This window comes from Saccopteryx leptura, chromosome 13, assembly GCF_036850995.1.
Source record: "Saccopteryx leptura isolate mSacLep1 chromosome 13, mSacLep1_pri_phased_curated, whole genome shotgun sequence".
In the NCBI taxonomy this organism is placed as follows: Eukaryota; Metazoa; Chordata; class Mammalia; order Chiroptera; family Emballonuridae; genus Saccopteryx; species Saccopteryx leptura.
In genome coordinates this window covers 36,040,100-36,061,197 of record NC_089515.1, presented here as the reverse complement: position 1 = coordinate 36,061,197, position 21,098 = coordinate 36,040,100, and the positions used below count along the sequence as shown (strand labels likewise).

The 21,098-nt window shown below is 47.0% G+C and overlaps 1 protein-coding gene across 2 annotated transcripts in view; it reads left to right on the top strand.

Moving 5' to 3' along the window:
• Positions 1-768: 768 nt before the first annotated feature.
• The window catches only part of PCGF5 (polycomb group ring finger 5), a 117,122-nt gene continuing 96,792 nt past the window's right edge, over positions 769-21,098 (top strand). For both annotated transcript variants that reach the window (XM_066355816.1, XM_066355814.1), the window contains exon 1: positions 769-900. The gene's annotated coding sequence lies outside the window, so the exon portion shown is untranslated. The remainder of the gene's footprint in view (positions 901-21,098) is intronic.

Here is a 21,098-nt window from a genome sequence, read left to right as displayed (position 1 = left end):
TGGGCAGTAGAGAGGAGGCTGAAAGATAGGGGCGCTGGCCATGAAGTCTCTGAGACTAAAGGATTGGGACTTGAGAACATGGGGAATCATTGGAAGATCTTGAGCACTATGAGGCAAGGTCACTTTTGAGATGGCAACTTTGAATGCTGCGCAGGCGGACGTACTATAAGCAGAGAAGCTGGAGACAGGGGAAGGAACCGGAGCTGCCAGGGATAGCTTATACAGGAAGGAAGCATCGGCTTGATCATCGCCCAGGGGCATATCCACATTTACGCTGCCTTTCTATCCAAGGGCAAGCTTCCTCCTTCTGTGGGGTGAAAAGAGTGCCCTTTACGGTTGGATGAAAGATAGGGGCTGGCCATGAAGTCTCCAGCGTCAGAAGTTTCGAATTTCTCCTTGCCAATCCGCCACTACAGGTGGGCAACTGCGAGGTCTGGGCAAACGTGTGGCTCCACGGCGGCCAATGGCAGCCGCCGCGGTTCGTCCCCTCCAGGCCCCGGCGCCGCCGCGGGCCGTCCCGGGCAGGGCGCTCCCAGAGCTGCGCGGCGGCAGCTAGAGGAGGCCGGGCGGGCGGCAGCGAGAGGCTGTGCCCCAGTTTGTGTCCAATCAGGGAGTGCGGGCTGTGCCCCGAGCCGGGCAGCAATGCGTAAACAAACCCACGGCAACTCCTCCGCCCCCTCGGCGCGCTCGCCCCGCGCCCGCCGCCGCCGCCGCCGCCGCTGCCGCGGGCTTCGCTCTCCTCGCGCCCGCCCGCCGGCCCACCCTCCGCCCCGAGCCGCTCGCACCCCCGCCTCCCCGCCCCCGCCGGCGCGGGCTCCCTCACCTACCGCCCCGCGCGCGCGCGCTCGCGCACCAGGCGCCCCGCGCCGCTCGCCGGGATCGTGGCCTCTTGAGAGCAAGGTAAGGGCGATGTGCGGAGCCCCAGGCGGCTTCCCCGCCCCGCGCGGCCCGGGGAAGTTTCTGACGTCGCTATTTCCCGCGGGGCCGGGGGAGGCCCCCGGCTTCGGGCGAGCCTGGCGGGCCGGAGGAGACGGCCCGGCCCCCGGGGGGCACAAGTTGCCCAACCTGACATTGGTGCGGGGGGCGGGCGGCGCGGCAGGGCCGGGCGCTGTGCGGGCGAGGGGAGGGCCCGGAGGAAGTTTCTCCACCCCGAAGGGCTTCCTTCCAGCCGCGGCCGCGGCCCCGCCACCGGAGCAGCCGGCTCCCTGGCTGGGGGAGACCATGAAATGTGTTTGAAGAAGCTGACGCAGTTGGTGACGCTCGCGGCTCCTGACGGGGACCGGCCACAGCAGCGCTTTCTCGGAGAAGGGATGAGCCGAGTTGGCGCTCGGGTCCTTCCGCCGCCCGGGAGCCGCGCGCCCGGGCGCCTAGTGCGGGGGCCGTGGGCTGGGGGCGCAAGCATCTGGTCCTGGTCGGGGGACGGGCCCGGCAGCGCGCGTCGCTTCCGTTTTCACTCGCTCGGGTTATTATATAAGATGTCACGGAGAGGAAAGGGGCGAGCGGGAGGCGCGTTGGCTAGGGAGCGTCGGCCTGTCGCGAGTGGCGGGAGGGGCAGGAGGCAGGGTCGGGCGGGGACCCACCTGTGCGCCCTCCGCACCCCCTGCGGGCGTCGCCCGCGCGCGTGCCGGGTGTGGGTGGAGTGGGGACCCGAGGAGTGGATGGACGTGGTCGCAGCTCCCCTCCCGGACCCGGGAACACTCGGGCAGCGGGCGAAACGTGCCTTTGCTCTCCGCCGCCTGGCCTTGGTTAACGCGTTTCTGGCTTCAGGCGTTTGTACTTTAAAACATTTGTTTAATATTAAGGAAGCTGTGTGTGCGGCCGTCATAGTACGCCCGGAACGTGTGGCCGTAAGCTCCAGAGCGGTGAATGAATCATCGCTCCGCGGACCGGCACCGATGATTCACGCGGGGGGATACACGCGCGCGTTCTCGCCGCGTGCCTCTGACCCGGGGACAGCAGCCCTACTGCAGCGATGACGCCTGGAGGGGCGGGGAAGAGTTAATGCAAAAAGAGTGGCGGTTTCTTTCTTCACCTCTTCCACGACTTGGGGGAACCTGGGGGCCTTCAGGTTCCTCAGACTTCCCGAGGCTTGTTTCAAGTTCTTGGAAGGACAGGATTCCACCTGGCTGCATTTAAGAGTCGGTGGAGGGGCGCTGAATCGAAGCAGAGCTAAATTCTGTCTCATTCAGAATTTTGATGCTGTGGAGTGAGGTATTGGGCTCTGAGAAAATCCTAGTAATTGCCTCTACTTAAGTACCACTAATTAGCAAAACTTAACAAGTTAGTGTATTTAAAAGAAAGGTAAGTGGCTCCTAAGTAAAGAAGTCCTACTTAAAGATTTAGGGAACAAGAAGGTTAAAAGCCAAGTCCTAATAGTTTGCCATTGATATGAAACTTTTAACCATTGTGACCCTCCTGAAAGACGAACTTGACTCATTCCCACCTCAACCCACCCTTGTAGGATTAAGAGTAAAATTTTCTCATCCACTTATTAGTCTGCTTAGCAAGGCCCTCTCGATCACCTTAAGTAGCTTTTTACCTGTCAACCTGTCACTGCAAGAAGCACCTCCTAATTAATTTCATTTTCTTCATAGTATCTCATTGCTATGTGAAACGATTTTATTTAGGTGTTCTTTAAATTCTGTCTCTGCATTAGAATGTAAGCTCCACTCTGGCAGGAATTTTCTCCTGTTTTATTCATTGCTTTAGCTATAGCACCTAGAACTATGCCTGGCATATTTTAGGCACTCAGTATTTGTTGACTACACTAGTGAATAAATAAATTCTTTTTCCCTAACTCTTGGTAGTGATGTCTTGGACAGTTTAAATTCAGTGCCTTTGTGGGGCCAGGTACTAAGGATGGTACAGTTCTATTTTTCTCTTCTATTTTTTTTTTGATTGATTGATTGATTTCATCTGTGCCGTTAGCTTACAGTACAAGATGGGTTTGCGCATCACATTCTAAAATGCTAAGTATGAAGAAAGAGAAGGCATGTGGACCTTCCTAAAGAGAAAGTGTGTTACTGTGTAAGTCAGTGGAGGATTAAAAATATCTGTGCCAATTGAAAAAAAAAAAAAAGGTAGGATGTTGAAATGGAATCAGGAAAGTCAAGTTCCCATAGTACTGTATGTTTTGACTCATATTTAAAATACTGATATTTCTTTAGTCATCTCTTCCCCCTGCCTGTGCACCAACCTCGAATGTAGCTGCAGTCTGAGCAGGTAGAACTTAATATGAAGTAATAACTCATGAATACAAGATTTACATCTCTGCAGAAGTCTTAACTCTGCTTTGTTGTTAGTCTTGCTAACTTAACTGCACAGAAAGGTAGACTTCAGAAGTTATTTAAAATTATATTTGTAAAAAATTAAAGGTATAATAACCCAATGATCTAGTGGGAGAACAATTTGAATATAGGACTTAACACTACCTCCTTACAGAGTAAACTTTAGTTAACTTTATATTATTTATAAATAATAAACTCGGGAAGGATATTAGTCAGTTTTAAGCTTGTAGCAGTAGTTTTATTTTTTTATTTATTTTTTATTTATTTATTTTTTAATTTATTCATTATAGAGAGGAGAGAGAGAGAGAGAGAGAAGGGGGGAGGAGCAGGAAGCATCAACTCCCATATGTGCCTTGACCAGGCAAGCCCAGGGTTTTGAACCGGCAACCTCAGCGTTTCCAGGTTGACACTTTATCCACTGCGCCACCACAGGTCAGGCAGCAGTAGTTTTAGAACTCAGTACTTCCAAAGTCACTGCTAAAGAAGAGTAGGCATCCAGCAGTTCCCCTTCTGTAACAGTGGCTCCGGTCACTTACAGAAGCATCATCTCAAGAGTGAGCTCAGAGATCATAGAAGTTTAAAGCTAAAAAGGACCTTGAAATTGCTTGGCATAGTTCGTTGCTTTTTAACAATCACTTTTTGAGGAAATTAAAAGCACAGTGTGATGACTTGCCCAAGATGCAGGGCTGAGATGAGAACCAAGGGTTCTGACTTTTTGTTGGTAGTCCCCAAATGAGCCCGAGTTTCCACAGGTGAGGGAGGAGTGATTTCTCCAATTGATCCCCTGCTTCTTGCTTGTGAACTCTTAGGGAGCAAAACCGTCTTCTATTCAACTTTGTACCCTCTCATGTGCCTTGGACAGCTAGGGGCCCGACAAATACTTGTTGAATGTAGTTGGACAATGTATTTTAAGTCGCATACATACTTAAGAATTGAAAACATGGGAAAACTTATATATCAGTTTTCCAGATTGAAGATGTTTTCTGGAGTCCGAATGTTGGGACTAATTAGCCTTAGAGCTTTTATAATAATAACAAAGCTACTATTTAGTTTTCATGCCTCCAGGATAAAATGGTTTACAACCTGTAAGGGTATGTGCTTGCTTAGTTAGCATAATTATTATTATTATTATTTTGTATTTTTCTGATGCTGGAAACAGGGAGAGACAGTCAGACAGACTCCTGCATGCGCCCGACTGGGATCCACCCGGCACGCCCACCAGGGGCGATGCTCTGCCCACCAGGGGGCGATGCTCTGCCCCTCCGGGGCATCGCTCTGCCTCGACCAGAGCCACTCTAGCGCCTGGGGCAGAGGCCAAGGAGCCATCCCCAGTGCCCGGGCCATCTTTGCTCCAATGGAGCCTTGGCTGCGGGAGGGGAAGAGAGAGACAGAGAGGAAGGAGGGGGGGTGGGTGGAGAAGCAAATGGGCGCTTCTCCTGTGTGCCCTGGCCGGGAATCGAACCCGGGTCCCCCGCACGCCAGGCTGACGCTCTACTGCTGAGCCAACCGGCCAGGGCCAATTAGCATAATTATTCACTGGAGAAACAGCAGGAAAGACACCTGGTTTTGCCTCAGCCACAGTGCCCAATGAAAAAAACCTAGACTTCACCGCAAGATAGAACTAGGGTTGAAGCTCAGCTCTGCCCGGAACAAACAGGGCTGGGCTCTCTGGAGTAAGTTACCTCTTTTCTGAGCATTTTCTCATCTCTAAAGTGGGGGTAATACTACTCACCTTGAAGGAGAGTTGTAAGACTAGGATAACATATGCAAAGTGCCTGGTGTATGCGAGGCCCTTAATGAATGGTAACAGCTGTAATTATGACTTCTGATTTGTGTGACCATTTGTAAAAAATGGGAACAGCTTCATCTCTCAAAGCTTCAGTTTTCTGTATAAGGAACGCGCTGGCCAATTGCGCCATTGGAGCTCCAACTTTAGTTCTGTAACCTGGAGAATTGGAAAGGGGAATTAAATAATCTCTTAAGTTTCTGTCCATCTCTATAGTTTAAGAAACCAATAGAAAATGCATAATTCTCCTGTAATTTTAGTTTAAATAAAATGGTTAATACTGATCTAACAAGAACTTCAAAAATGGTTAGTTTCTAGGCATTCCTAAGAATTTTAGCATAATTAACTTGGATGATACTAACTGCATTTTCATTATTTTACATTCTATATAATGGATACAAAGTTAACTATTTCAGTGTTTCAGCTTACAATATACAAGGCAGTATAAGGAGTATATAGGTTAATCGGACATGGATACCTTTTCTTTTCTTTTTTTTTTTTTTTAATTTTAGTGAGAGGAGGGGAGACAGAGAGACAGATTCCCACATGTGCCCCAACCAGGATCCACCTGGCAAGCCCACTAGGCAGCGATGCTCTGCCCATCTAGAGCTGTTGCATCATTGCTCAATAACGGAGCCATGGCCCTGGCCGGTTGGCTCAGTGGTAGAGCGTCAGCCTAGCGTGCGGAGGACCCGGGTTCGATTCCCGGCCAGGGCACATAGGAGAAGCGCCCATTTGCTTCTCTACCCCCCCCTCCTTCCTCTCTGTCTCTCTCTTCCCCTCCCGCAGCCAAGGCTCCATTGGAGCAAAGATGGCCCGGGCGCTGGGGATGGCTCTGTGGCCTCTGCCCCAGGCGCTAGAGTGGCTCTGGTCACAACATGGCGACGCCCAGGATGGGCAGAGCATCGCCCCCTGGTGGGCAGAGCATCGCCCCCTGGTGGGCGTGCCGGGTGGATCCCGGTCAGGCGCATGCGGGAGTCTGTCTGACTGTCTCTCCCTGTTTCCAGCTTCAGAAAAATACAAAAAATAAAAATAAATAAAAAATAACGGAGCCATTTTCTTTAGTGCCTGAGGCAGAGGCCACAGGGCCATTCTCAGCTCTGGAGGCCAACTTTGCTAGAACCAATGGAGCCGTGGCTGCAGGAGGGGAAGAAAGAGAGGAGGAAGGGTAGAGATGCAGATGATTGCTTCTCCTGTGTGCCCTGACCAGGAATCAAACTCGAGACTTCCCCATTCCAGGCCATGTCTCTACCACTGAGCCAACCAGCCAGGGCCAACAACTCTAAGAGGCTTAAGAGTCATGTTGGTAGTATAAGACAGGTGATCAAAGGCTGTTTTACGTGGAAGAACTGTCAGAGGCATAATGAAAATGTTTCATGACTTCAGAGAAGGAAAAATTGGAGAAGACTTAATTAAGGACTGTTGAGTAAAGCCTTAAAGAATTGATGGGACTTGCCTGACCAGGCGGTGGCGCAGTGGATAGAGCGTCGGACTGGGATGCGGAAGGACCCAGGTTCGAGACCCTGGAGTTGCCAGCTTGAGCATGGGTTCATCTGGCTTGAGCAAATAAAAAACTCACTAGCATGGACCCAAGGTCACTGGCTTGAGCAAGGGGTTACTCGGTCTGCTGAAGGCCCATGGTCAAGGCACATATGAGAAAGCAATCAATGAACAATTAAGGTATTACAATGAAAAAAATGGATGATTGATGCTTCTCATCTCTCCCCGTTCCTGTCTGTCTGTCCCTACCTATCCCTCTATCTGACTCTCTCTCTGTCCCTGTAAAAAAAGAATTAAAAATAAAAATTAAAAAAAAAAGAATTGATGGGACTTAAACTGGCAAAGATGTGGGAACTAGCCTGTACTAAGACTTGAAGGGTATCCAGGAATGGAGGGGAACATGGTTAAGCTGGAGGGGCTGGAATCTGGGGGCAGTATAGTGGGACAGAAAGCTGCGTGGCAAGATTAGGACCATATTGTGATGATCTTGAATGCTGTTTAGTAGGCAGTAGATAACTATCAGAGGTAGTTAAGTGGGGGGATGATGTAATTAAAGCTATGCTTTAAGAAGATTAATCTTCATGGCAGGAGCTATAGGTAGTCCCAGTTAGGAAGCTATTAAAATAGTCTTCAGAAGAGAAGCAGTGGAAACCTAAATTAGGGTGGGGAACAGGTGGGTTGGGTGTGACACTAGAAGTAAATGCAACAGGACTTGTTGCCTATTGGATGAGGGAGTGGAGGGAGGAGTCAAGGACTGAAACGGAGTGACTTTGGACAGCAATGGCAGGAATTGAAACAGGAAGGGCCACTAGTTAAAGGCACCACAAGTATGGTGCAGTCAGCAGATACTTATATAATTAATGGAAGTTATTATAGGTTTGAATTTGGATATATTAATATTTTTGTGCCTGTGGACAATCCAGATGGATGGGCGCCACTAAAATAAAGGAAGATCTTGGAACATCCTTATTAGAGGGATGGTGATGCTATGAGAAGGGTTCAGAGTGTGGGGAAAAGAATCAGAGACCAGGGTAGGGCCTTGGATTAAACTATGATTTGTGCCCTTGGAGGGGGCGACTGACAGAGGATGATAGGAGACTGAGAAGAAGGAAGCAAGAGAAAAACAAGAAAATATCCCTTTTTTTTTAAAAGGCGAGAAAGGAGAATTTGGAGAGGCTAATAGAGTAGAGGGCTGAGACTGAAGATGGGAAGAGGGCATTAGATTTGTCGGTGAGACCATTGTCAGTCGTCGTCTCTGAGGATTGGTTCAGCAGGGCAGTGGAGACAGAAGTCAGCCAGGTACCTGAGGAACGCCTGAATGGGGAGGAAAGAGGGAGAGGCAGTGTAAGTATTGATTGGACTGTGAAAATCGTAGAGGACGCTGACTTGAGGCGATGAGAGTGCCAGTGAAACTTCCTTAAAAACGAAGCATAAGGGCCCTGGCCGGTTGGCTCAGCGGTAGAGCGTCGGCCTGGCGTGCGGGGGACCCGGGTTCGATTCCTGGCCAGGGCACATAGGAGAAGCGCCCATTTGCTTCTCCACCCCCCTCCCCTTCCTCTCTGTCTCTCTCTTCCCCTCCAGCAGCCAAGGCTCCATTGGAGCAAAGATGGCCCCGGGCACTGGGGATGGCTCCTTGGCCTCTGCCCCAGGTGCTAGAGTGGCTCTGATCGCGGCAGAGCAACGCCCCGGAGGGGGCAGAGCATCGCCCCCTGGTGGGCAGAGCATCGCCCCTGGTGGGCGTGCTGGGTGGATCCTGGTCGGGCGCATGCGGGAGTCTGACTGTCTCTCCCTGTTTCCAGCTTCAGAAAAATACAAAAAAAAAAAAAGAAGCATAAGTAGGTCCCAAGATCGTAGTAGCTGTCAGTGGAGAGGAAGTAACAGAAGATTCAGAGAGGGGGCGGAAGGGTGATTGATGTGCCAGGCTCTCCACAAGTAGGGTAGGAGTAAGATAGGGTGACCATCTATCCGGATTGCCCAGGACAGTCTCAGTTCACACCTGTTATCCCACTTTAATGATAATATTTGAACTTCTGTTTGGATGAATAATGCCCATTTTTAGTCTAACAGAACGACCTTTATGAATAATACATTATTTGATGACCCCGGTCATGACACAGATGAAGTATTTATTCATGGAAAAACAGATGTAACATGGAAGAAAAAAGAGGTTAAATGAAGGCAAAGAGAAACAGATTTAGAGAGGAAGGTTGGAAGCTGGGAAGGGAGGGTGGCTGTATTTGAACTGGGTTGGTTCTTTTCTGTTGGGAAAGAAATAACAGAGGAGGCCAGTTGATTTGCTGAAAGTAAGCTGGGAGTAAGAGGTAAAAGGTGGAGGAGAGCGGGGAAGGGTTCAGAGTAGCTGTGGATTTGCACGTGACAGAGCACAGGAAGGGATGATGGCCTGACAAGTTGCTGAAAGGCCTTAGCCCTGTGATAAAATGGATCTTCCCTGCATTGATGGCTTTCTCTAGCAATCCTCTGAAGGTTGGAAGCGGAGGTAGTGTGAGTATTGTGGAAACTGCCGACTCCATATGGGTCCTCAGTTAAGTAGGAAGGCAAGTGAAACCCGAATGTTGATGGGCTGGGAGGATGGAGGGGGGGGGGGGTGAGATTAGAATATGTAGTGAGTGGCTGGTTTAGCAAGAATAAAGAAAAGAAAGAAATGGGAATGTGGAGAGGTGGTTCTGAGGCTCGTGGCAAAGGGAATGAGGGACTTTCAGAGTATCTTATCCCCTCAAAAGAGGGGATCAGTTTTGAGCCGTGATGTCAATTGTAAGTCTGGCTACATTTGAGGGTGGTGAAGTGACACAAGCATGAGGTAGAAGGTCACTGATCTGCAGGAACTATGAGACCAAGATGTTAAAATGATATATTTAGGTCAGTGTCTTTGAAACATTCTGGAATGCGTTTGTTGTTAAATATTAAAGCCTTTCTGAGCTTTTAGTCCATAGAGTTGGAATGTACCTTAAAGACAAGGAATTTACTCCTTTATTTAAAAGACGAGGAAGCAGGCCCTGGCTGATTGGCTCAGTGGATAGAATGTTGGCCCAGCTGGGTTTGCTTTCCAGTCAGGGCACACAAGAGAAGCGACCATCTGCTTCTCTTCTTCTCCCTCTCCCCCTTCTCTCCCTCTTCTCCTCTCGCAGCCAGTGGTTGGATTGGTTCAAGCGTTGGCTCCGGGCGCTGAGGATGGCTTGGTTGGCCCAAGCATTAGCCTTGGGTGCCAAGGATAGCTCAGTTGATTGAGCATCGACCCAGATGGGTTTGCTTGGTGGATCTCTCGGAGTGCACACAGGAGGTCTGTCCCTCTATTTCCCTTTCTCTCACATAAAATAAAGAAAATAAGTATAATAAAATAAAGTAGAAACTAATATATATATATATATATATATATATATTTTACAGAGACAGAGGGATAGATAGGGACAGACAGGAACGGAGAGAGATGTGAAGCATCAATCATTAGTTTTTTGTTGTGACACCTTAGTTGTTCATTGATTGCTTCTCATATGTGCCTTGACTGTAGGGTTACAGCAGACCGAGTAACCCCTTGCTCCAGCCAGCGACCTTGGGTCCAAGCTGGTGAGCTTTGCTCAAACCAGATGAGCCCGCGCTCAAACCGGCGACCTCCCCACTTCTCACTTTAGAAAAATACAAAAAAAAAAAAAAAAAAACCCAACAAAAATCCCCCAAAAACTTGATGAAGACTCATCTTTTGGGGCAGTTACTATGGTTGTAAAGCTTAGTTATAGGGACTTTAGATTTGAATTTGGTGGACTGACCATGTATTTACTGTCAGTCCCTCCCGAAACACCCCTATAGAAATGGTAAACCTGAGAAGAGGTGACAGTAGATGGGAGATGCCCACGAGCGTTCGGAGGATGAAAAACAAATGACCTGGGCAACTGGCTTAGTCCAGCGAGAGAGTTGATACATGTTCTGAAAGAAGATTGAGAGTAGCTATTGGGAAGGAGCAGCCAGTTTATTTTCCGAACTCCCAGAAATGCTCTGGAATTAGAGGCTTTGAAATGAAGCATAGGGCTGAAACTAGGTATTGATTTTAAGTCTGTAAAAGGAAGCATACTTTCAATTAACTCTTCCTACCCCGTACAGCAAGATGATGTCCTTGCCAGAGACTGGACATTTTTTCTCTGGAGAAATTGAAGTAGATGAATTGAAGTAAATGAAGTATCCTAGATTTAGTAGATGAATTGAAGTAAATGAAGTATCCTAGAAAAACAGAGGAAGGGTGTAATGCTCAACTGAAAACAGGAATTTATTTTTTTATTTATTTTATTTTTTATTTTTCTGAAGCTAGAAACCGGGAGAGACAGACAGACTCCCGCATGCGCCCAACCAGGATCCACCCGGCACGCCCACCAGGGGGCGACGCTCTGCGCACCAGGGGGCGATGCTCTGCCCACCAGGGGGCGATGCTCTGCCCCTCTGGGGTGTCGCTCTGCCGCGACCAGAGCCACTCTAGCGCCTGGGGCAGAGGCCAAGGAGCCATCCCCAGCGCCGGGGCCATCTTTGCTCCAATGGAGCCTTGGCTGCGGGAGGGGAAGAGAGAGACAGAGAGGAAGGAGGGGGGGGGTGGAGAAGCAAATGGGCGCTTCTCCTATGTGCCCTGGCCGGGAATCGAACCTGGGACTTCTACACGCCAGGCTGACGCTCTACCACTGAGCCAACCGGCCAGGGCCTGAAAACAGGAATTTAATGAACTTGTATGCAAACCAAACAGTGAAACCTTAGGCTCTTTTCACTGACCCTGATGCCAGGGTAGCTAAGTAACTACCAACCCAGGCAGGACATGAAAGGACTTCTCCCTGGGTAAAATGAAGACCCCTAGAGAAAATTCCTATAGATACTGACATCTGAGGTCCCACAATTAAAAAACTGATTTACTATCCAATTCTTCCTATAGAGAACCCATTAGTCAACAACGCTTCTCCCTCTACTCCATGAACATAGAACTTGCAGTGAGCTTTTTAGTGTCTTATTCTTAAATACAAATAAATAACCAATGAATATGAGCCATTTAAAGAAATCATTGAATTTTTTTTTAAATGCAGAAACCAGAACAAATGAAAACAAAATCATGGAGGAAACAAATGCAAGGAGAAGAATAAAAATGAAAATAATCAAAATCAACCTACACATAAGTAATGCAATAAGAGAGCTCTCTAAAAAAGTAATCAGAGTAATAATCAGAGAATAACAATCTTGAAAATTAAAAGGAACATGGCAAAAAAATAAATTGAAGGACCAGAAGATAAAGTAGAAAGAAAAAGAAAGAAAGTAGAAAGAAAAAAAAAAAAGAAAGAAGAAGAAAAAAAAATAGAATTAGATATAATCAGTACAGCAGGGATTATATCATACTAATAAGAGTTTCAGAAAGAAACTACAGGAAAAAGTAGAGAAAATTACCACAGAAATAATATGAGACTTTTCCTATAACTGGAGGGACACCTATTTGTAGATTAAAAGAATTCACAAGGCCCTGGCCGGTTGGCTCAGCGGTAGAGCGTCGGCCTAGCATGTGGAGGACCCGGGTTCGATTCCCGGCCAGGGCACACAGGAGAAGCGCCCATTTGCTTCTCCACCCCTCCGCCACGCTTTCCCCTCTGTCTCTCTCTTCCCCTTCCACAGCCAAGGCTCCATTGGAGCAAAGATGGCCCGGGCGCTGGGGATGGCTCTGTGGCCTCTGCCTCAGGCGCTAGAGTGGCTCTGGTCGCAACATGGCGACGCCCAGGATGGGCAGAGCATGGCCCCCTGGTGGGCAGAACATCGCCCCATGGTGGGCATGCCAGATGGGTCCCGGTCGGGCGCATGCAGGAGTCTGTCTGACTGTCTCTCCCTGTTTCCAGCTTCAGAAAAAAGAAAAAAGAAAAAAAAAAAAAAAGAATTCACAAAATACCCAGGAGAATAAATGAGAAAAGGTTCAAACCACCAGTGTATGACATGTCACTGTAAAATTTCAAGATATTAAGGAATCCGGTCAGGGAGGGGGGAGAAACCCAGATCACATGCAGAAAGATTAGGAGTTGGAATGGCACCAGATTTCTTAACAGCAATACTGGAACCTAAGGACAACGGATTAATTCCTTCAGAATTCTAAGGGAAATTATTTACAGCCTAGAATTTCTAACACAAACCATCAAATGGAAGCTAGAATGAAGACAGTTTGAGGGTATGAGACCTCAAAATTGTATCTCAATGCATCATATTACAGGAAACCTCCAGACGGTATATTTTACCAAAATGCAGGCATACACCAAGAATACTAAGTGGGATTCTGGAAATGGAGTCACACATAGGAAAAGAACACAAGAAAATTCTAGGATGGCAGCAAAGTAAATTTGAACTTAGTAACACTTTGCTATTTCTTTACCTTCAGTGTTGCTTCCTGGGACTAAATCAACTGCACCCCCAGATTGCCCTCAAGTTCTTTTACCTCAGGTTTTTTGTTGTTGTTGTTGTGTGTGTTTTTTTCAGAGACAGAGAGAGACTCAGAGAGAGGGATAGACAGGGACAGACAGACAGGAACGGAGAGATGAGAAGCATCAATCATTAGTTTTTCGTTGCACATTGCAACACCTTAGTTGTTCATTGATTGCTTTCTCATATGTGCCTTGACCGCAGGCCTTCAGCAGACCGAGTAACCCCTTGCTTGAGCCAGCGACCTTGGGTCCAAGCTGGTGAGCTTTTGCTCAAACCAGATAAGCCTGCGCTCAAGCTGGCAACCTCGAGGTTTTGAACCTGGGTCTTCTGCGTCCCAGTCCGACACTCTATCCACTGCGCCACTGCCTGGTCAGGCTTACCTCAGGTTTTGCCTCTTATTCTCCTGGCTGGTCTACCAGATGCCCACCAATAGCAGCATCCGTTTTGCACCTGGAGTCACCAGCTGTTTTTATAGCTCCCTGGTTTAATATGGAGGTATTCTCAGAAAGGTGATTAGCAAGCAAGAAATGAAGAAGTATTAGAATTGTAAATGTACCAAGGTTAGACATCTTGTCACATTGGCCTTTGACTAAAGAAATTTTGTTCACATAAAAGTGGAGAAGGGGCCTGACCAGGCGGAGGTGCAGTGGATAGTGCATCAGACTAGGACGTGGAGGACCCAGGTTCGAGATCCCGAGGTCGCCAGCTTGAGCGCAAGCTCATCTGGTTTGAGCAAAGCTCACCAGCTTGAACCCGAGGTCGCTGGCTCGAGCAAGGGGTTACTTGGTCTACTATAGCCCTGGGTCAAGGCACGTATGAGAAATCAATTAATGAACAATTAAGGAACCGCAACAAAGAATTGATGTTTCTCATCTCTCTTCCTTCCTGTCTGTCTGTCCCTATCTGTTCCTCTCTCTGACTCTCTCTGTCTCTCCCACAAAAAATAAATTAAAAAAAAAAGTGTAGAAGGGATTCCTCTTGGATTGCTTGGTTCTTGGAGATGAGGTAGAGGTGGCTATCAGAGGGGTTTACCTAAGGAGAAAAACTGGCCTTTCTGTTAAAACTGAGATGTCATCTGATACAGGAAGGATATTTGAAGTGATGAGCAAATACAAAGTTGGCATCTCTTTATTCAGGGGATCCTTCTGTTTTCTGCATCCTTCAAGTAGATTCATGGGAAAAGTATGTTACAAACTTTGATACTCTGTTTTCTCCAGAGAAGTGTATGAATTTACTTCTTACTATGCCTATGTGTATGTTTACCTATAAATATGTGCTCTTGCAAAGTTTCTGTAGAGCCAGAATTCTAGTATTTATATTTTCATTTGCTAATTGTTTAGTTGAAAAATTCAGAGTACTTTCTATACATTTACTTTAAGGTCCTAACTTGTACTAAAAATTGAGTGACTTACCGTCTTGACGAAGGGATGGTTTGTTCTCAGGAGCTTCCAGTGCTAATGGCAAATTGATGATTCGATTTATCATAGGTCTTAGCTCAGTTCAGAGGTTAATTGTTTTGTTATTATTACAAGGATGCTCTTAGAAACAGATAATACAATTTTATGTATATTAAAATTATGTTAATTATAATTTCTCAGAGACAATAAGCTTTAAAACTAGCAGATTAAAATTAAATATGATTATGCTGCTAAAAAATTGGAATCCTCTCCTCCACCTCCTCACTATTCAATCATAAAACAGGCCTTTGATTTTATTTCCTGAAAATTATCTTGTCTACCTCATGGCCACTGACCTTAGTTAATTCTTTTTTTTTTTTAATTAATTTATTTATTTTTAACAGAGACAGAGAGTGAGTCAGAGAGAGGGATAGACGGGGACAGACAGACAGGAACGGAGAAAGATGAGAAGCATCAATCATTAGTTTTTCATTGCGCATTGTGACACCTTAGTTGTTCATTGATTGTTTTCTCACATGTACCTTGACCGCGGGCCTTCAGCAGACCGAGTAACCCCTTGCTGGAGCCAGTGACCTTGGGTCCAAGCTGGTGAGCCTTGCTCAAACCAGATGAGCCTGCGCTCAGGCTGGCGACCTCGGGGTCTCGAACCTGGGTCCTTCCGCATCCCAGTCCGACGCTCTATCCACTGCGCCACCGCCTGGTCAGGCGACCTTAGTTAATTCCTATTCACATTAATTTCCTAATTAATTCCAGTCTTGTCCCTTACAGTTCTTCTGGCTGAGGTCTTTCTGGTCTCCATGGTCCTCTGTGCCTGAGGATAAGTCCAAATCTCCAGTGTGTCAGAATATTCTGACCTGGCCCTACATTTTCTCCACTCTGTCACCTGTCACTTCCCTAGATTGCAGTTTATTTCTTCTTAGCTGAAGACTGGGGAGGAAATATTGGAGGCTTGGAAGAAAAGTAAAGGCGTGAAAGGGTGATTTAGAAGAGTGAGAGAGTCGCTAGCACCAGGGACGTGAAGCATGTTTGCTGGGTAGCAGTGATGGTATCCTGAGGTCGGGGATGCTGGGTCTAAAGTGAGGCCACCTAGCATCGGCTGCAGGGATGCAGGGGTGGAGGAGCTAGAGCTTTGCGTTCTGCCAGTTGTCCAACTAAGCCATTCCCTGTTTTGCTCTGCTTTTGTATATGCTGGGTCCTCCATCTAAAATGTATCCCTTATTTTATTTGCCTGGAAAAATCCTTCTCTTTCCTTAAGAAGCCCTGTATAATTTCCTTAATAATAATAACCTGCTTGTCTTTTTCCATACGAACACATGTAAACCTACTTTTGCCCACTCCTGTACATATTCCATGAAAATGGAAGAAAGTTAAAAAAAAAATCAAAGAATATGAATATTGGATGTCTGGGATAACCAGCTCCACAGAAGCCTGCACATCGCGCAGGGTTTATCTGTTCTCTTTCCGGGGGGCTCTTTGTCTAGTAGGAAACAGGTTAAAACCTTAAGAAACATAGGAGCCAGTATTGAACACATCTGTATTTTCAAGTTGTATCGAAGTTATGAGTATAAAATTGTAATTTCAAAAGGTTTTTCCCAATCATGTAGAAATGTATGGAGATTTTAACTGTCAAAACAATTTTATATAGTTGACAAATGAATAAAAGCCAGAGAGAGAAATTAAGGTAATGATTTTCCTTAGCAGTGGAGGGGCCTTGAGTTCTGTCATGATGTGTCATCAAGGGCTCTGCTGTCACACAATCTTTCCCACCTCTCCAAGCTTTAGTTTCCTCATGTATAAAATATAAGATTTGGTCTAAATTATTACCAAGGTCATTTTGAATCATCTGTGATTCTGGAAAGTTATGAAACACACAGCCTGTAACCATGGTGAGGAAAGTTGATTGGTGGCTCCAAAAATAGATTTATTTTCTCCTTCTGCATAACAGTGATGCTCACCCATTGAGTAAATCACTGCGTGTATCGCCTTCATAAACCAATCTCCTTTTCTCTATAATGAGGAATTCTCAAAAGTGAATGATTGTCTTAAGAAATACCAAATAAATAAGCTCTTGTCTCTTGTCTTAAATATAGATCTGAGGTACTGTGCTCTTTTGCATTCCTCTTGTAAGTATTCAGAAAGCAGAAGGTGGTGATTTGGTAAATTTAGAAACTATTTCATATTACTTCCTGCTGTCTTTTGTGTTTGTATGAAAACCCCATTTAAAATGTCTTATTTATTCTTTCCTTAAAATATGCTTCCCTTAATTTTTTGCCTTACCGCTGACAACAAGTCCATACTTATAAATACTTACAGATTTTGTCAAGATCCTTAACTAACATTTTTTTTTTATTAGCTCTGTGAGATTAGACAAGTCAGTTGCCCTCTCTGAGTCTTAGTTTCCTTACCTCAAAAGTTGGGATTTGATTTCTAAATTGCCTTTGGCTTCAAAATTCTTTTATTATTTTTCTTCATAGCTTTGCCATCCTCTCTCCAACCCACATTGACTGAAGGGAGTTGGTAATCTTACATTTTTCAGCAAATCTTTGTCTTCTGGTCTTCCTCAAACCAGTAGGAATAATTTTTCTACCCCACAGGCATTTGTAGAGATAGTTTAAAAGCTTGAATGACAATTTTATTCCACTTATTTTTCTGTGCATTTTGAGACCAGATTAACTCAACTACTCAATTTGTTTTGCTTGTATATCTAGCATAAAATAGTGTTGTTGCTTTTGTAGAAATAATAACCTTTTTTTTTTTCCAGCATTCATTGGTGTGAGTCTTTTTTTTTTTTTTGTATTTTTCTGAAGCTGGAATCGGGGAGAGACAGTCAGACAGACTCTTGCATGCGCCCAACCGGGATCCACCTGGCATGCCCACCAGGGGCGACACTCTGCCCACCAGGGGGCGATGCTCTGCCCCTCCGGGGCGTTGCTCTGCCGCAACCAGAGCCACTCTAGCGCCTGGAGCAGAGGCCAAGGAGCCATCCCTAGTGCCCGGGCCATCTTTGCTCCAATGGAGCCTTGGCTGCGGGAGGGGAAGAGAGAGACAGAGAGGAAGGGGGGGTGGAGAAGCAAGTGGGCGCTTCTCCTATGTGCCCTGGCCGGGAATGGAACCCAGGTCCCCCACACCAGGCCGACGCTATACCACTGAGCCAACCGGCCAGGGCCGGTGTGAGTCATTAGTAATGAGAACTAAGCTAGTTAGGTGCTATTGGCTATTCTTAACTATGGGACAGTGTTAAAGAGATCAGATCTTTGATATTTACCCATATCCCTCATCATTAATCAGGAATCTTTGTTCACATTAGTGGTTTTAAACTGTTGAAACTAAAAAAAAAAAAATTGTGGGAATGGGGTGAGAGAGTGTTAAATGAGATGAGAGAATGTTCTAGGATAGGTTAAGCTTATTTATTCAAGAAATACTCATCAAGTGCTTACTGGGTAGTCTGTATACTCACTGAACAAAATAGAGATCCATGATGTAAGGGAATTATTTTCTATCAGGGGAAGACACACTGATAAATCAGCATAACAAATATTAGTTATATGGTTGGTTATAAGACAGTAAGAGCTATAGAAAAATCAAAAAGTCCACCAAGAAAAGGGGGAAGGAAGGTGGGTGGGGAATGGAGGGCGGGGCTGTTGTGGAAATACCATGGTCAGGAAAGGAGGTGTGGTGGGCAGAAAGCCCCCTAAAGGTGCCCATGCCCTAATCCCTGAACCTGTAAATAAAGTTCCATGGCAAAGGGGACTTTACATTTTTTTTTGCATTTTTCCGAAGCTGGAAACGGGGAGGCAGTCAGACAGATTCCCGCATGTGCCCGACGGGGATCCACCCGGCATGCCCACCAGGGGGTGATGCTCTGCCCATCTGGGGCGTCGCCCTGTTGCATCCAGAGCCATTCTAGCGCTTGAGGCAGAGGCCACAGAGCCATCCTCAGCGCCCAGGCCATCTTTGCTCCAATGGAGCCTCGGCTGCCGGAGGGGAAGAGAGAGACAGAGAGAAAGGAGAGGGGGAGGGGTGGAAAAGCAGATGGGCGCTTCTCCTGTATGCCCTGGCCGGGAATCGAACCCGGGACTCCTGCACGCCAGGCCGACGCTCTACCACTGAGCCAACTGGCCAGGGCCAGGGACTTTACATTTTTAAAGAAAGTTAGAGACCTAAAATGCAGAGATCATCCTGGATTATCTGGGTGGTGCATTCTAATCAATGAGCCCATGAAAGTAGATAGTGGTTTGAGTCAGAGCAATGTGGCTGAAATTGGAGTGATTCGAAATGCAGGAGACTGAACCCTCCAATGTTGAAGCAAGGGGAGGGGCACGCGGAAAGCACAAGACGAAAGTAGATCAAAGACCAGCCTCCCGACTGACAGTCAGTAAAGCAGCAGGACCTGTGTCCTGCAGCTGCAAGAAACTGAGGCCAGCCACAGCCTAATGAGTCTGTAAGCAGATTTATTCCCAGAGCCTCCAAAAAGGAATGCAGGCCTATTGACACCTTGATTTTGGCCTTGTGAGACTCTGAGCCCTGGCCAGCTGAGCCATGCTGTACCTGGACTATTGATCTACAGAACCCTGAGACAATATGGCTGTTGTTTCAAGCCACTGAATCTTTAGTAATTGCTCACAGCAACAATAGAAAACTAATACAGGGGATGAGGAAGTGAGCCAAGGGTTTGGGAAGAGTACTTCATGCAGAGAGAACAAGGAGAGCCAAGTCCTAGAGTGAGGTCCACCTGGACTGTCAGAGGGACAGGTAGCGTGTGGCCAGGGTGGCTGCAGTGGAGAGAGGAAAGGGTTGTGTGGCAGGAGATGAAGTCAGAAAGGCACCTGACCAGGCGGTGGCGCAGTGGATAGAGCGTTGGACTGGGACCCAGAGGACCCTGGTTCAAAACCCTGAGGTCACTGGCTTGAGCGCGGGCTCATCTGGTTTGAGCAAAAGCTCACCAGCTTGAGCCCAGGGTCGCTGGCTTGAGGAAGGGGTCACTTGGTCTGCTGTTGCCCCCTGGTCAAGGCACATATGAGAACGCAATCAATGAACAAATAGGGTGCCACAACGAAGAATTGATGCTTCTCATCTCTCTCCCTTCCTGTCTGTCTGCCCCTATCTGTCTCTGTCTCTGACACACACACACGCACGCACGCACGCACACACACACACACCCAGCAATTAGATAGAGGGCAGAGTCCATAAAGGGCTTTGGCTTTTATTCCAAGTGAGCTAGGGAGATATGGCAGCATTTTGACCAGAAAAGCAGTATCATTGGACTTAATTTTCGAAAGGACCATGCTGGCTATTCTGTAAACAGACCATAGGGGAGAAGCTGGAAGACTAAACAGAAAGTGACAGCAGAAATTCTACGCAAGGTGGTGGTGGCTTAGACCACCGGTAGTGAAGGTGATAAGAAACTGTCAGATTCACAATATATTCTGAAGATCAAGTCTATTTCTTTGTGGCTTTGATGTGGGATATGAGAGGGGGCAGGCAAAGATGAATCTATAGTTTGGGGCCTGAACAGCCAGAAAGATGAAGTTGCCATCCCCTGAAATGTAGACAGCTGAGGGGGGAGAAGAACTGGAGCGGGGAGGGGCGTGGGAGTTCAGTTTGGGCATATCAAGGATGAGACATCCCTTTGCAGCTGCAGAGCGTGCTAGGAAGAATAATAGCCCCCCAATTCCTAGAACCTATGAATATGTCACCTTAGGTAGCAAGACGGACTTTGCAAATTAGGCTAAATTAAGGACCTTGAGATGGAGAGATTACCCGGGATTATCTGGGTGGGCCCAACCTAATCACACGAATCCTTCAAAGTGGAGAACCTTTCCAGTGGGGGCCAGAGGGAGATGTAACTCTGGAAGAACTGTCAGAGGGATGTGGGGTTGCTGGCTTCGATGATAGAGAAAAGGGGCCATGGGCCAAGGAATGTAGGCAGCCTCTGGAAGCCAGACATGGCAAAGAGATGAATCCTCCCCTAGAGTCTCAAGAAAGGAACACAGCCCTGCCACCATCTAATTTTAGCCCAGTGAGATTCATATCTGACCTACAGGACTATAAGATGATACATTTGTGTGGTCTTAAGCCACTAAATTTGTGGTAATTTGTTAAAACAGCCATGGGAAACAGAGGATGTGGTTGGATATGAGGTGAGGAGAGGGAGGTGAGGAGAGGGAGTTCTGCATGTTGAAAGCATAGAGATGGCATTTACAGCCATGGGACTGAGTGAAATCACCAACAGAATGAGAAGTAGATAAGAGGACAAAGCATTGAACCCTTTGGCACTCCAGGACAAAAAAGGTCAGGAAGAAAGAAGAAAATAGCAAAGCGCACCAAGACTGGTCAGGCAGGCAGGTAGAAGGTGAAGAGGGGGTGATGTCCTGAAGGCAAGTGCGGAGAGTGTGTGAGGGAAGAGAGAGTGATTGCTTGTGATGAATGTCAATGAGTTACGTAAGATGCACCCAGAAGGCACCCCTGAGAATCAGCCGGATCGGTGATTTTCAAAGGGGATTCTCCATCCTGATAAAGAGGGAGCTAGAATATTTGTAAAGGTTCACTCGACCTCCATGTCTTCCCTCCTGCCTGGAGAATGGCCAGCCTGTAGCACTCACAAGGTGATATCTTTGAAATCCTATTCTTTTTCAGCCTTACTGTTGAGCATCTTGTAGACACTGT